We start from the raw sequence: 17,262 nt of genomic DNA on the forward strand, positions 1-17,262 counted from the left end.
ATTGTCCTCCCACATTATATTTACTTCCGATATTTTCAATTTTAGTGATCATAATTCAATTATTTTACTGAGTGATCGACATGTTTTAAAATACAAGAGATTAACAGATTCACTTAGCGTGAATTTTTTTAATCATTAAAATATATAGTTTGTTTTTTTTCAATTATAAAATTGTAAACTTTTTTTATATCTATTTGAGAGTTAAGTTATATTGATCAGTTATATGGATCTAATTAACTTTGACAACTTCTTAATATTAGTCAGACCGTACGCGTACGGTCCGACCGTATGAGTATTTTGAAAAAGTACGCATACGGTCCAGACCGTACGCGTACGGCCCAAATACTCATACGGTCTGGAACATATATTACTAGTTCCATCTACAATATACGGCAATGACACGGCCGGGTATTGTAAAGCTATTGAGGGACTTTTAATGTCAAATTCATATCCCTGGGCGAAGAAATTACCGGTTTGTGAAAACACTGTGTGAACGGCTTATTCTCATTTCGCCTTAGTTGTCAAAATATATATATATAATTAATCCCAGTTTGCCTTAGTACAAATTTTTAGGTACACAAGAATTAACTAAGGTGAAATGGGAGCTTCTGTAAACAATGTAATTAAGTTAAGTTTTGTTAGTATTGCAATAAGTTGATATTTGTTATTTTAACCCATTTTGATGTCAAATTCTACCATGAAATACTTTTTAAAGGAAAGATATTTTTTTTAATTTTTGGGGTCGCACTTTTTATAGTTACTCTTTTTTTTCTGAAAGTGTTTTTTTTTTTACTCATGTGTTATATTTTGTAAATAAAGTCTTATTAGAGATTTATATTTTAATGAATAAATACAGACAAATATCATACAAGTACAAGGCACTGATATACACATATGAATGTTCAATGTTCATCAAGTTTCCAAGTTAGAGGATGTAAGATGCTGCATCACCATACTGAATATTATTAGTGACACAGTGTGCTAGTGACCTAATACGGTATATATGGGGTCAGTAAATTCCATATGGGGTGCCAGCCCTCTAAATGCTTATTTGTCCTTCTGTCTGGTGGTGGTTCCAAGTTGGTTGTGGGTATCTGCCATCTCTTCATATCACAATTATACGTTAACTTGGTGCAGGTATTAGTTTGTGGTGCGTTGGTTAAGTATTTGTTAAACGTGATTGCAGTTTTGTCTGATAGAGTACTAATCTCCTGCTTTCGAATACCATGACTTATAATAGTGTGGTTTTGGTCTTTCACGCTGTCAGACCTTTTGTGTAGACACCTGTTTCTTGTTGAAGACTAAACATGCGCTCTTGATTCATTTATGATTTTTTGTCGTTTGGTTGCTGTCAAATTGAAACAGATCCCACATCTCCTATAGTATGTGTTCCGTTTGATTAAAAAAGGTAATTATAAAGAGATAGATTATTTAAATTCCAACGATCACAAATCTAATCTAAATCCGATTTCAATTATTTTGTAAAATACGTTTTTTGACAGACATTACCTTTATCTGATTATCATAATATTCCCAGTTTAAGGAAAAGAAAAGACATTTTTTCTATATATTTTTTTACAAAGTTGCTAATTGTTTAATTATGTCGTAATTTGCTAGGTCAGTGTCGGATTCCGGACGACATAGCGTACACTTTCCTTTTAATTTTTAGCGTTATTAATATCGTAATTTTTGTATCCTTGCTATCCTTGCTAAATCTTCTACTGTATATCACAGCTAGTGAATAAGTCTAAATGTCCGTACAGTGTATAGTAAGATCTTTTTTCCACACATGGACATTTCATTAGTATAGAAAGTTCGCTATAGTGTTCCATCATGGTCTTAGTGCAGTTTCGAGAGCTTATAGTGCACCGAGGCGGCCTAGGTTATTTTTAGACGCACCGTAAAGTCCTAGTCACACCATTGCAACAACGTCCTGTTTTGATAAATTTGTTAAAATGCTGGGACCATGATACTAATAGTATAATATTTCCCTTTTAAATAATAATTGTTATGAATGATAATATTTTACATGTATGCTGTCTAATTTTTTAAATAGTTATTTGGTTAATATGGTGTCTCGTAAGTCATTTTTGGACAGAATATTTTTGTTTTATAGTGTATGTATATTCTGCACGAATAATTTTTATCGCTATCATTATAAAAAACAAGGATTTGTATAGTACAAATTTACTATACAAATCCTTGTAAAAAACTAGACCATGTGAACCGTATGAGATCGCACACAAGACAGCTGATTGGATAAATGGGATGAATTGTTACGCCTACATAAAACTGATATCCAATCGAATGCCAGCAGACACCTGTCAGTAAAAACAAATTGTAAGCGTGGATGGTTAGAGATTTATTTGTGTATTCGATATTTGAAAAATAAGTTAGATAGTCACTATTCGTTTTCCCTTTTTTCAGCCGGATTTCAATAACTGTTTTTACACTTTCTTAATTAACAGAAAGGTATTTAAATAGAAGCGCACCACATGTAACAGAGATTTACAAGCATTTAATATAGCGACTTGTGTTTTCCGGAACGTCCTATTTTCAATTATTCACAGACTTTTGCAATAATATTAAACCTTTATTTTTTACCTTCAAAAACTGCTCAAACTTTTATTCTCAGCTTAGACAGCATGAAAGACATAAACACTTTTATAAGTCAGTGTACACACGGTGTTTTCCAAACATGGTAATTTCTTCGCCCAGGGATATGAATTTGACATTAAAAGTCCCTCAAAGCTTTACAATACCCGGTCGTGTCATTTCCGTATATTGTAGATGGAACGAGTGATATACATACACCAGACATACATGTTCCCTTACAGGTAAATTTTACCTTTTTGGAGGACTCCTAAGTGGGGATGCGTTGCATGTGTGCTAATCTAAAAAAAATCCAATCTTTTATTTTTCTAAACTGCGTTACATGCAAATGCGAAATAATTAGTGTTGTTTGTTCAGTCCAATTTATTTATAAATATTAATTTATTCTTTTGAATAAAAAAAACTACGCATGTAAACTTCAATGAATACAATAGTATTTAATACTAGTAGCCTAAATGTAAAACAATGCAGCAAGATTTGAGGTTGAAGCGGCTCGATCAAAACGTGAATAGATGAGAAATTGTCATCATTCTTCTAATTAATTACAAAGTATTTTGTGAGAACAAATACTTATATTTTAGTGATGGTGATTCATTGTTGTTTGCCTCAGTCACCTCCAGTGGCAAATATTTCATTCGTGTTCATAACGAGAACACAAGTTTTAAATATAATAGGAAGCACTTCAAATAGTCGTTCGACAATAAGATTAAAAGTAAACTTGAAATACGGTAACCACTGAATAATGAGAGAAGATTTAATAAGGAGAAATTTAGCCTTGCAACAGCTCGCTACAGTGGGACCACTAACATCATTGAGGAAGAGTTTTCAATTTGCAGAGAGCGATGGTCCTCTCAATCTACTCTGATGTCGGCCATCTCTATTCATACGTGTAGATACCAACATCACATAACGGTATCTAATTTAGATCAGATCATGACTTTAAAATCGCATTAGTAACGGTGATAATTCTGTTAAACTGTATTGTTTATTATGCTCGAGTTTTTGGTATGACCATGGAAGTATTATATTGACGTCAATATAATACTTCCATGGTATGACTATGCGACCTCTCTCCTGGTTGGTCTCGTGAGAATAAGTTCACCTCAACAGCGAGAGGACTTTAGTCCGAATCCTAAACGGGTCTAACAAAGAGTTTTTTTCTTTCTTTCGAACTGTTAGCTTGTGAACTTACACGTTAAAAATCCATCTCAGTGTGTCGGTCTAGTACAAAGCAGGCTTAATTTTCATATTATATTTCCATATTATAGTTTTGGCCTGAATCTACTGATTTATATCACACCTGCTATAATTTTCAACGATCGAAATAAAAAAAAATGGTACGTGAAATATTTCTACGGAACACTTGCATTTTTGTCTAAAAAAAATCACTGCTCCCGTATTATTTAGTCTTGTTGCGGTTTAGGCTTTTTATTCTGTATAGGTTTCTTTCTATAACAAAAATCTGTGTGTTGACTCTTAATGTTTTGATTGATATGTGTCGTTGGGTTGATGTCGTATTAATGTATACCTTTAAAATTGTTTTCAAAACCAAATGATTGATTGGGTATAGAAATATTCACATCTCCCGTTCGACAGTATATCTTTGCTAAAATTGGGTGCGGACGTTTGGTTGTTCGGTTGTATAAATAAGCAGCCGCATTTGGTCGAAAAAAAAATAGTCTATGCATGGTGTAGTGAGAGTTTCGCGCTATCTATACGTTAAAAAAAATTGAATAAATCGTTGAAGGGATATACGAACTTTGATTGAAATTTCTAAAAAACGAAAAAGGTCACCTGAATCTCCAAGTAAGCCAGTCGCATGGTTGTCAACTTGAATTTAACACTTTAGAAGAAACGAAACGGCCAAAATAAGTTTAGTCTTATTATAAATTGTTGCCAACTTTTTCGTCCGTTTTTGCTTTTATGACAACTTTACCAGATATATATAAATGTATATAAAGATTTGACAGTAATTGTTTCACCAAAACGAGCTCAACTACATGTCGTTGTTTTACGCTTCAACATAAATGCATATGTATGTATACAATGGAGACTGTTTTCTGTTCTACTGCCCTGGTCCTAGATTGGCTGTATACAATCTAACCCCTGACATGGACTACTTTATTAAATGTTTACAAACAAATAAATGCAAAGAGAAAGATTCGGAAAGAAATTCTAAAATTTACGCTAAAAAATAAAATACACAAAAATGGAAACAGTTTTAGACAATTATCATTTGAGAACTATATATAATTAGCATGCATCACTAAATGAAACTGATAAATTGATTGCTCCCTTAATGTCCAGTGGCAAATATATCACGCATATTCATGACGAGATGCGAAATGGATCGACCTGAAGCAAATGATTGATACATCACCAAGACAGTGAGTTCGCTGAGGTAAAACGTATGCCGTACTAGAATGCTGTATGGATTTTGCTCATTGTTAAAGGCCGTACAGTGACCTTTGAACGACTTTGACCCCCCCTCCCTTGCAGAGCTATAGAAAAACAGTACATTAAGGGGTGTTACACAGACTCTTTTTCGATGATACACAGACTCTTCTTAATTGTTACACGGACACTTTTTATGAATAGAATCACTCGTGCATGATCAGTGAGTTCATGGGCACTTTAATTTTCAATTAGATTTGAACTTTTTGGTTCACCGACTTATTTCCTGTCTTTTTATTGGATAAAATATTTACGTTAGCATCAATATCTATTTTCCGAAACATTTCCAGTAAAATACTATTCATATTAGTACACCAAGGGATTAGACATTTAACTTCAAGGGAGGGGGGAGGGTATGGTATAATAAATCAAATTGTCATCACTGTTGGGTTTTTCGTCTGAATATTTTACATTAACTGTGTCAGATGCCTCATTACAGGCTGAACCTTTTATAGGGTGCTCATTATAAAGTTTTAGTTTTTGGTCATTGTTGAAGGGTGTGCAGTGACCTATTATATAGTGACTAACAAGTAAATCACTTGGTCTACATGGTTTAAATGGTTGATAGTCGTCTCACCATATCTCCTTAGGCCAAAATAAAAATTGTTTGTTTCCCCTCCCCACACCCAGGTAAAAAATAAGCCCCCTGGGATGGGAAACAGACATTCTTTTAAATGTGGACTTATTCATGATCTTTTTATTGAAATTCTGAAATAAGAAGATTTTACTAGTCTATAAGTATCACATAAACTTTACATTATCAATAATCCATTAAAATGAAGTCCAGTCAAAATAACCATGCCAGACAGATATAGGACAGATAATTTCATGAATTTCATGAATTTTTGAATTTCACAGTTCTTCCATACCCCAAATTTATGGTTAAACGTTTATAGTAACCATAGAAACAGAGAAAAAGACTAAACATAAAAACCATGAAAATGGTGTCATTGTCAGATGAAATAAGCCATTCAAAAATGTCAAACATGTACAACTTACATTTATTCCATAATTATGCCAAAAGTAGTGATCCTATACATGTACAATGTAGCTTATAGCTTATGAGAAACATTGATGACCTTCGGCTATTGTCTGCTCTGAAGTTGGGTTGTTGTCTTTTTTGGCACATTCCCCATTTCCAGTGTCAATTTTATTAGCATGATTAGGAAGTATAAACTGAGAAACAAACCTAACCATGTTAACATTGTATCAAACTGAAATAACCTTAATCACTTAAATTATCCATGAAGGTCAAGGTCAGGTCAACCCAACCTGATAGACAAGTAGATCTTTCAAGATACTCATATACAATAAAATGTATCCAATTACATATATAAAATATACAGTATAAAAGAGCATTTCATTGATTAAGTAACAGTATATTTTACATGCAGTCATTGAACCATGAAAATGGGGTCAGGTGCAATGTACATATAATGGCAAACTGAAACATCATAACATATTAATTACCTACTAGCATCTGAATACAAGACAAGAAACATCCAGCTCTTTTAGCTTTTAAAATGTAAAGCTCTATAAAATAGCTTACATCATCACCCCAAGACTGTAATACAAATTTCTTGTATACAACCAACTTTCATGACTTTTGTGTAAGGCGAGACAAAATAAAATGATACTTTGAAGTACATGTATTGTTTAATATGTTTGACTACTATTATAAAATGCCAGTTTCAGAATGAACAGTAATTTAGAAGATTATTAAAATACATGTAGATACATTCAGACTATTATAACTATACAGCAAGCTGTCATTCGACTCTAACCAACAACCATGCCAGGGCTGTAAACTAAAGCTTGTCTAGGTTGGTAAAAACTTCCATCATCATGCATATATATGACACTAACCAATAGTGATGGACCGTGACAGACCCTCATGGAAAGTAAAGGAGGTTTAACACTCCCTGGTGGTACATGTAGCCAACAATAGCAATGGCAGCATAGAAACTCTTATTATATCCAAATTCTTATTTCAAATGAATAATTATCCAAGGTGAATCAGATGATGTATGATCATGATGCTGCACGTTTAGTATTGACAATGATTGATATTCACTGCAACTAGAAATTTCCATTATTCCAATTTTCTATTCTTAATGATATAACTATCCAAGATAATCATGGAATTAAGATATGATGCACTACTAATATTCCTAGAAAACTTTAAATTCTCTTTATTTCAAATTGTTAATATTACTTATTTCAAATATATATATATATATATATATCAAAGGTATGCTCTGTCACCAAGTAATGTAGTACATTGTATTTCCTACATTTTTTCTATGAATTGTAAGTTTGCTATTTGTTCAATTCACAATTCTCTTTTTGTCCAATCAGATCATCCCATCAACTGTACATCATGACATAATGCTGTTAGCTCTATCAACGTTATTTCCAAACCAATAAGTAACACAAAATTATGAATGAATCCACCATTTCACAATTTATAGCTACAGGTACAAATGAGGTACCATATGAGAGTAACTTAGTGACACTATATATTTCCTATATATACATTGATATACATGATATATGCCGCTTCATAATCTGGCTGGGAATCATGCTCAAACCAATGTGATATCTTATCTACAAAAAAAAACATACATTAAGAATAAAGTATTTATTATATATAAACTTGTATAATTTATCTACAAGAAAAACTAGCAATCATAATTTGCTTGACAACAAAGTTTAATGATGTAAAGAAATGAATTTATGACTTATACAATTTAATTGATAAGTCCCTTATGAGAAGAAGAATAAAACCCTTTTTTGAGGTTCTATTTCTAAAACAAAATGTTCTCTCTTTCTACATCAATGTTTTCTTAGGTGTATACTTCATTGAAGGGTTACTGTCTAATAGAGGCTATAGCATTGTATAGCACTATACTTGTTGTGATCAATTTATAATACTTTTTTATTTTAAAATAGAATTTGTTGAATATTACTACCAACGTGACATGGTGACAAAGCAAATAGTATTTATAAGATTCTTCTTCTTCTTTATAATCCATCAACATACTGATGATAACGTGTCCGGCACTTATTTACAGTAACTATGCCCGCATGCGTGGGATCTAATTTTTATTTAGTCATGACAGTCATGACAGTGAATAATAATTAATATACAAAAGATAAAAATAAAAATTTCAACATAATTTCTTTTTCTTGTTATAACATATATTTAAGTTCTACAAAATTTAGAGCATAACAAATCATTTATAACAAAATAATGAATCATACCCGGTAAAATCTTAAATTTCTTATCACAAAAGATGAAAAGTGTTAAAAATTGTTGTTAAGGACGCAATGTCGTCTCATCATTTGGAATCAGGCATGTCAGGGCACAATATCAATATACTCTTTTTTTTGCCCCGGGCAATTTTGAGGTTATTGCATATATATAAACCCAAGCCTTGAACATGTTGAAGGTATTCATAACACATATGTGACAAATTATAATTATTGTACATCACCCACCAGTGGCTATATAAATAGGTATATCATCGTCGTAACTAGTCTGAGATTACTCTGACGTCCAAACGGCTGTTTTGCCAGACAAGCTTGTCTCGGACTACATCGTAACATGTGAAGATTGGTTGGTTATTGGTTAATAAAAAAAGTGACAAATATTTCATGCAAATTTAGGACGTGACAGTTATCAATACATTAACATACAATATATAGGATTACTCGATCAGGGGTTTAGGTCTTGTAACTGTTGTATAGGCCATCCCGCACAACCATACCATTGTGAATACCCCACATGTCAATGCATGTTAGGCAATAAACAGGGGTGGATCCCGCCATTTTTAAAAGGAGGTTTAAACCATACTAGTTTATATGTAACTTTTTAAATCATGCATTGATCTTCCAAAAAACATGAAAAAGGGGGGGTCCAATCACAGGAACAATTTTTTAACAAGCCCAAATTCTTACTTTGCCTTTGAACACGCTACTATCCAAGAGTGTGGAGTATTGGAACGTCGATTCATACCTGTATGCACAAATTTAACAAATGTGAACATTTTCCCTTCAAATTCTTGGGTGATGATCCATGATCAATGATTATTCTGATAGACATGTATTAAAATATTCATTTCTACTCACCAATTGCAATTTCCAGCTCAGCTTATATTGTACTATAGTTTCCTTCTACCATGTCAACGATTTTATGTAAAATAAGTTAGCTATTAGAAGCGCTGACACTGCCGACACACATGCGACATGAATGCAACAAAAATAAAGAGGGTACGGTAACGTTAAATCGTTTACGGGCGAAGAATTATTTTCCGTTTTTAATTAAACTTGTCAGATTTGATTAATTATCGTCGAAAAATGTCCCTAATGGATAGTCATTCAAATTAAACCAGCTTTATTATGCTGTATGCATGTAATATATATGTAACCTGGTCTTTAAATGTACTTTAAGTACAGTGTCTGACGTATTTATAAACATTTTCTTGATTATTTATCCTATTTCAAATATAAATTTGAATGAATTTATAAGCCTTTTTCTGCTATAATATTCAAACTTTATTTTTTAAAGAAGGCTTCTGGTATGTAGTTTTTTTTACAAAAGGCTCTCGAATTATAGACACATTAAAAAATAAAGATGGAAAGTCAAACGCATGAGTCTGGCAAAAATAAAGTTAACGGACAATGTCATGACAATAAACAGAAAACGATAAAAGACAGAGTTATATCTATATATTTTTTTCCCTGCCTCAAATTACTCAAATGCAATTTATATAGGTAACATAAAAGATAAATGATAATGCATTCATTTACAATATTTAAAAATAGTTACATCTTAAATTTAATTTAACATATTAAGATCACGTTTTCAAGTGTTCACGGCCGACATCCGTTATTATTAAATAAGGGTGTAAAAATGAATGACAAATTCTTCACCACGTACGGCAGTCTGTAATTGCATATAAAACGTATTGCAATCACTTGTAAACCATTAAATACAAAGGTTCAGGTGCTTATATTCAATAATCAAATATTATTTCGGCAATCTGTTGATTTTGTTTAGTCAATTCGCGGCGATTTGTGCAGCAGTATGACTTTGAGCTACTTTTTTTATTTATATAATTATAAAACAGTGTTAAATAATTAAATAGGAAGAAGTTAGAATTAAAATTGAATATTTGTTTTATTTAAATAACATGATTAAGGGGACGTGGTAGACTTTCAGTTAAAAAAATCGTCTTCTTTCACAGTTTTATTTCATTCTTGAAAGGGGAGCAACCCCTGATAAATAATGGGAAAGTTTCACTCGTTTTGTGTCCAAATTATTAAAATCTGAACACGACTGGACACGGTCTGACAACATCTTGACGTCAGTTTGTATCCATGGTCTGTTTTGGTCTGAAACGGTCTTAACGGATCTAAACAGCTCGCTAGAAGATACAGTCTTAAATATCTTGACATGCCTTAACGGGACTAATTTACCTAATGAGACTATCGATCCGAATGGAGACTGAACGATCTGACAAATCTTGACGTTTTCCTCTAGCGGTAAATCCAGTCAATTAAGATACGATCAGACCAAAATGACCGTTTCAGACTGAAATCGTGCTACTAGTGTATCATGTGTATGTCATTTATTCCCTTAATTATTTTGCATACATCACCCTGAGTGGAATACATAAAAGGTTACTCTATATCTTCCCCTTTTTTGTGGGAATAATTTGGTCGATTATATAGGGAATCACTCAAGCATGACTGGATCAGTGCCCCTAAGGGCAGTCAGGGGCCCTGTCCCTTATGAAAAGTTCTGGATCTGCCACTGACCATGCTGACCTATACATCATGTAGTGTACATATTGTATGTTAATGTATTGCTAACTCGGGTCATAAATTTGCATGAAATACTTGTCACTGGACATTTTATAACCAGCAACCAACCGATCTTAACTTTACATGTACGTATCTATATAAATGTGTTTCTTATCATGCTTATGCTGGATTACTAGTATTTCCCTAGTTTTGCTTTATCAGCTGATAGTTTTTGTTCTATTTAGAATGCATTGTGACGTCACGATTTCAATAAAAAAACATGCATAGTACAAACACATATGATTTGATCATAAAATGTTAAGAAAATTATTAACTTTAAGATTAAATAGTGACTTATTTAGCAAGTGTCCATTTTCATTTAGATTTTAAATAATTCTCAAATCATGGACAACAAAACATTAATATATTTGATAATAGCATGCATATGCCAGGCATTGAAAGTGAATAAATATTTTAAAAATGGTTTAAAATAGCATTATTCATCAAAATAAAACAATATTATTAAATTAATGTTCCTGAAACAACAATGAACAAGGCACAGAGTCATAAACAGTTGCCATTTAAACACAGTTGATTAAACAAATTGTGCTAATTCAAATAGTAATTGTTTTATCATGTACTACATTGTTTAAAAAACACATATTAAAAGAGCAAAGCTAGCATCATAATTTTATTCTTTTTAGATTTAACATAGAATTTATATTAAATCACTATAATTTGTTAATACTTTGAACCCAAACTATATATTTTCATGTGAAATTTTTATATAAATTGTGCCATGTTAGCATTGTTTTTCAAAATTCATTTGTGCCCTACATGTTATCTAACTTACAAGTAGTAACATTCAATGGTCATTATATTTATTCCGCAATGATTAAGGACCTTCTAATCATAAGTCATATATATTTTTCGACACACATTAAATTGTGTTTTGGTTACTTTATTGTTGCCTATTAAACTGTTGGGTTGATGCATCATTGATATATCCCACATCTCCTTTGATCATGTGCATTCACATACGACTGCAAATGTTTTGCATTTTTTACATAATCATGATAATTATTTTATGTAAACATTCAATATGTCAGGAAAACATAACAAAAAAATCTATCTGTATGCATATTTTTTTATGTTAACATGGTATAAACTTTTTTAAAGTATTTTATGAAGCTCAAAATATTTTTTATAGATATAGTATTATCCAGTAAGTTCTCATAAAATTTACTGTGTTAACTGCATTGTATGTGTTGTATCTACTAATTGAGTCTAAAAAAATTTTTTTTAATTAAAATTCAAAATTAACAATTAAAATATTTGTATTTACTGAATATGACCATGCAAATGTGACATTAAAATAGGTAATAATCAGGATGTTCATGATGTTAACACTGGATATGCGATAGGTAATAATCAGAAATTCTTATATACATGATCTAGCTAATATACAAATTAAGACACAATAGTTTATTGCCCTGGGGGATGATATTTAATCTGTCATTGGTATAATGATACAATTTTATAATAATGTTCACAAATTATCATGATTAAAATTGTCCTCTTCAAAACTTTTTCAAAACAAATTATAATTTAAGAAAAATATGAAACAGCAGGATATATATTATTTTGGATATTAAAATGCAAATTTTAAAAGTAATCTGAATATTGATTTATTAAAATAAAATTGGGTAAATAACTAAATTAAATAAAAAAGTGAGCTGCAAAGCATTATTTAATGCAAGCTGTTATAACAAATGAATAAGTAAAAAGTATTCAGGGTAACACAAAAGATGTAAAAATTATTAAACTCAAGGATTTAAAACATTAACTGGGATGGTTAAGTCTTGGAACAATATTTTTACATCACAAAGGTTTATTCATTATATGCACTGGACAAAGGTAAAGTCAATATCATCTACATGTATATAGTAACAGGGCATTTATTTATTTTATTTTTTCGTTCCTTAAACTTTTCTTTGTCATGTTTGTAGTATCAATATATTTCATATTAAATCATAAACATAATTAAAATAAACAAAAGAAATAACCTGTTGTGTTTTAGAGAGGAATAACTATGTCCATGATGTCTGACTTTAAAGAATTGATGAAAAAAAGTATGGTGTGAGCCTCAATGAGACAGTAACCCTTCAATGAAAGTACACAATCACACTTAACAAATCATTAATGCAGGAAAAAAGACAACACTATATAGAATTTAGACCCCCTTAAAAGATTTATTTTTCTTGTTAATAGGGACTTGAAAATAGAATTGTATTAGTGCTAGAATTTTTTGGTCAATCAAATGAGAAGTGCTAGTTTTATCTAGGTAAATACAGTTATTGTAATTAACTTTTTTATTATTGCACAATGTATATACATGTAGTATTATATATTTATTATTAGTTAAACATTTACTGTACTTGAGTCTAAATGTATATTTTATTTTGTAGAATCATACTGAATATGTATTGGTTTGACCATGATTCCCACTTTAATAGAATATGACACCTGCTAGTACATGTGCACTTTGATGCATAGAAAATATAGATGTCACTGAGTCGCTGTATAGCTGCAAATTGTGAAACAATGGATTAATTCATTATTTAAGGCTAGTTATCTATTGTTTTTGGAAATTATAAATATGGCGTGCAGCATTATTCCATGATGATAATGTGATGTTCTGATTAAATTGGACAAGAAGAAAATTGTGCCTTGTACAAATAGGAAAATTACAAATTGTATTAAAGGAGGACCACATTACTGGAGGACTAATTACCTTGGATTATCATGATCAATTGTGAATTTGGAATAACAAAATTTCGTAGTTGCAGTGAATATTAATAGTGCAATCATACAAGTACATTATTTCTGAATTCCATGAATACCCAGGATAACTATTCATTTGAAATAGCAATTTGGAATAATGAAAATGCATAGTTTCAGTGAATACTACTAATAAAAGTGCATCATATCTGAGTTCATGAATACTTTTAATTAGTGGATAATCAGTCATTTTAATATAATAACAATATGGATAATGTGAATTTCTAGTTTCAGTGAAATTAACAAAACAGTACATGTATATCACATCTGAAGTTTATGTTGGCATTGCAATTGTTAACTACCACCAGCATGTCCAGGGTGTGTAAACAGATCTTAACCAACTATGAGGGTCTCGTGCAGTCCGTGTCAATTGTTTACGAGTCAAATGACTGCTTGCTGTACTTAAATTATTAAAGTCTGAATTAGAATTAAATAAAAATCTTAATTAGCATGATTAGTCATGTTAGTGGCCAAGTGTTCATGGTTTTTGAAACAAATAAACCATGCACGTACATTAAAGTATAATTTTATTATCCCTCCTGCAACAAAAGTTGAAGTACATGCATGCAAGCCAAGAAATATGTATTACAATCTGGCAGTGGCTACAGCGTACCGTTTTGTATTTAAGCTTCACCAGATACATTTTAGAAGCTGAAATGCCTGGATACTTCCTTTAAAATGTTATGAAGTTTCTGTTATTGATTTGTTCATTGCACTTCACCTAGTTTTCATGGTACACTACATGTACATGTAACTGTTTACAAAAAAATATTACTGTTTGAACAGTCACAGTGAAATACACTTGAAGTCTTAAATGTATAATGTATGTACATGTATATTAATTGAGTTACTGGATTAATTGTTATGGTATCTTGAAAGGTGTACATGTCTCAGTGTCTGTCAGGCAGGGTTGGCCTGGCCTGATCCTGACTTCATTTCATGGATCAGTGATTAAGGTTACTTCAGTTACATGTAATTATACCCCCGCTTTAAACCCGCTTTAAAAAAGGGGGGGTATACTGTTTTACCTCTGTCTGTCCGTCCGTCCGTCCGTCCATCAGTCAGTCAGTCCGTCCCATGAAACTTTCGTCACATTTTTCTGAGGAACTACACATCCACCCTTTCTGTAATTTGGTATCAACATTTATATATGTCAGCCATACCGTGTGATGCGTTTTCAGATTCATCACTTGACAACTTCCTGTTTACCAAACACTTGTCTGATTTTACACATGATAGCCAAGTTGAAAATTTTCGTCACATTTTTCTCAGGAACTACAATACAAGGATTTATGAAATTTGGTTTCAGGATTTATATAAGTCAGCTATACCGTGTGATGCGTTTTCAGATTCATCACTCGACAACTTCCTGTTTACCGAACACTTGTATGATTTTACACATGATAGCCAAGTTGAAAATTTTCGTCACATTTTTCTCAGGAACTACAATACAAGGATTTCTAAAATATGGTTTCAGGATTTATATAAGTCAGGTATACCGTGTGATGCGTTTTCAGATTCATCACTCGACAACTTCCTGTTTACCGAACACTTGTATGATTTTACACATGATAACCAAGTTAAAAATTTTCGTCACATTTTTCTCAGGAACTACGATACAAGGATTTCTGAAATTTGGTTTCAGGATTTTTATTAGTCAGCTATACCGTGTGATGCGTTTTCAGATTCATCACTCGACAACTTCCTGTTTACCGAACACTTCCATATTTTTACACTATTAATATTATCCACTTGCGGCGGGGGTATCATCAGTGAGCAGTAGCTCGCAGTTTCACTTGTTTGTCAAGTTTGTTTCTCACACATGTTTAAAAATACTACAAGCAGTAGGAAAAGTAGGTCAACTATATTTGGTTTATGAAATGAGTGTAAGGTGAATATGTCTAATTGCAAGACTTACATCAGACTTTGACCCCAATGAAAATGTCATGGTTCATTGAACAATGCTTAGTTTTTGTGGTTTGATCTATTTCCAAATGTTTCTCAGATGCTACAGTATAAACTACATGTACATGCATGACATGTATAGGATCACTATTTTTGGCATATTATTGGATATTCATAAGTTAGTTTTCATGGTTTGGATGTTAAGAATGTTAAGTCTATTTCACAGACAGTATAAATCACTAAATTTTGGGTATCATGGGTATGGAATGTCAGTTTGTAGGGTGTGGCATGGTTAATTTGACTGCAACTTCATTTTCAAAGGTTAATGAAAATTGAAAGTTTATGTGATACTTGTACATGTAGTAAAACCTTCATACATGTAGGCAAAGCAGAGATGACATTTCAGCATTTGCACAGTCACTCTTGTTTACATCTGACACCAGTGATCATGTCTACATCTTGATTATACACATGTACAGTAGCTGCTTTTTGATAACAAGTCTGACAACTATTAACAATTGTTATAATTCATTTTATAATACTAGGTATTTTAGTCTTGTATAACATATAAAAAAGAAGATGTGGTATGATTGCCAATGAGACAACTATCCACAAAAGACCAAAATGACACAAACATAAACAATTTAAGGTAACCGTACGGCCTTCAACAATGAGGAAAGCCCATACCACATAGTCAGCTATAAAAGGCCCTGATAAGACAATGTAAAACAATTCAAACGAAAAACAAATATGTAACACATAAACAAATGACAACCACTGAATTACAGGCTACTGACTTGGGACAGGCACATACATAAATAATGTGGCGGGGTTAAACATGTTAGCGAGTTCCCAACCCTCCCACTAACCTGGGACATTGGTATAACATGTATACTGTATGATAACCAGAATAAGGAGATGTGGTATGAATTTCAATAAGACAACCATCAACCGTAAACCAAGACAGGGATCTCCATGGATGAAAATTGAACGATGGAGGAACTTCAAGTGAAGTGATGTAATTGTTAGTAACTGTACATCCTTCAACAATGAGCAAAATCAGTTCCCCATAAGTGTGATAATGAAAAACCTATAACAGGCCTAGCTATATTAGATAATGTAACACCGTGTAAACAAGTTCAGATGAGAAACCCAAGTTGGATTTTTATACCATGTATACAAAAGCAACATTGATACGTCAGTGATGACAAATATAATATTGTGGTTAATCAAAGACTTGTACTATAATAGTTGATCATCTGCCCTTTAATATTCATGTTTTTCTACAAATCAATTCTATCTGCTTTTGAATAAATGCCTTCTTAATATATATCACAAGATGTTACGCAACATTTTCCCATTGTTTTCCATAAACACAATAAGCATTACAAAGTCATACATGTATAACGCACTAAACCATTATAGCTCAATGTATAGCCTCAGGCGCGGATCCAGGGGGGGGGGGGGTTCCGGGGGTTTGAACCCCCCTTTTTTGGACGATCAAGGCATTTGAATGGGTACATGTAATTGGAACCCCCCTTTGTCCTGGGTTAGTAACAACTCCTTTTTAAAATGGCTGGATCCGCTCCTTGGCCTTCAACATGGAGCCTCGGCTCACACCGAACAAAAAAATATAAAGGG

At 32.1% G+C, this 17,262-nt stretch overlaps 1 protein-coding gene and 1 long non-coding RNA gene across 2 annotated transcripts in view; one reads left to right on the plus strand and one right to left on the minus strand.

Annotated features, from left to right (window-relative positions):
- LOC143053713 (uncharacterized) overlaps positions 1–17,262 on the plus strand; it is a 33,612-nt gene that overhangs the window by 12,903 nt on the left and 3,447 nt on the right. The gene's annotated exons all lie outside the window — the stretch shown is intronic.
- Positions 6,705–9,767, minus strand: LOC143054265 (uncharacterized). Its single transcript, XR_012971619.1, has 2 exons — positions 9,199–9,767; positions 6,705–7,674 (listed from the first exon to the last, which is right to left on the minus strand). It is a non-coding gene; the product is annotated as an uncharacterized LOC143054265 (long non-coding RNA).

This window comes from Mytilus galloprovincialis, chromosome 12 (assembly GCF_965363235.1).
Source record: "Mytilus galloprovincialis chromosome 12, xbMytGall1.hap1.1, whole genome shotgun sequence".
NCBI classification, from domain to species: Eukaryota; Metazoa; Mollusca; class Bivalvia; order Mytilida; family Mytilidae; genus Mytilus; species Mytilus galloprovincialis.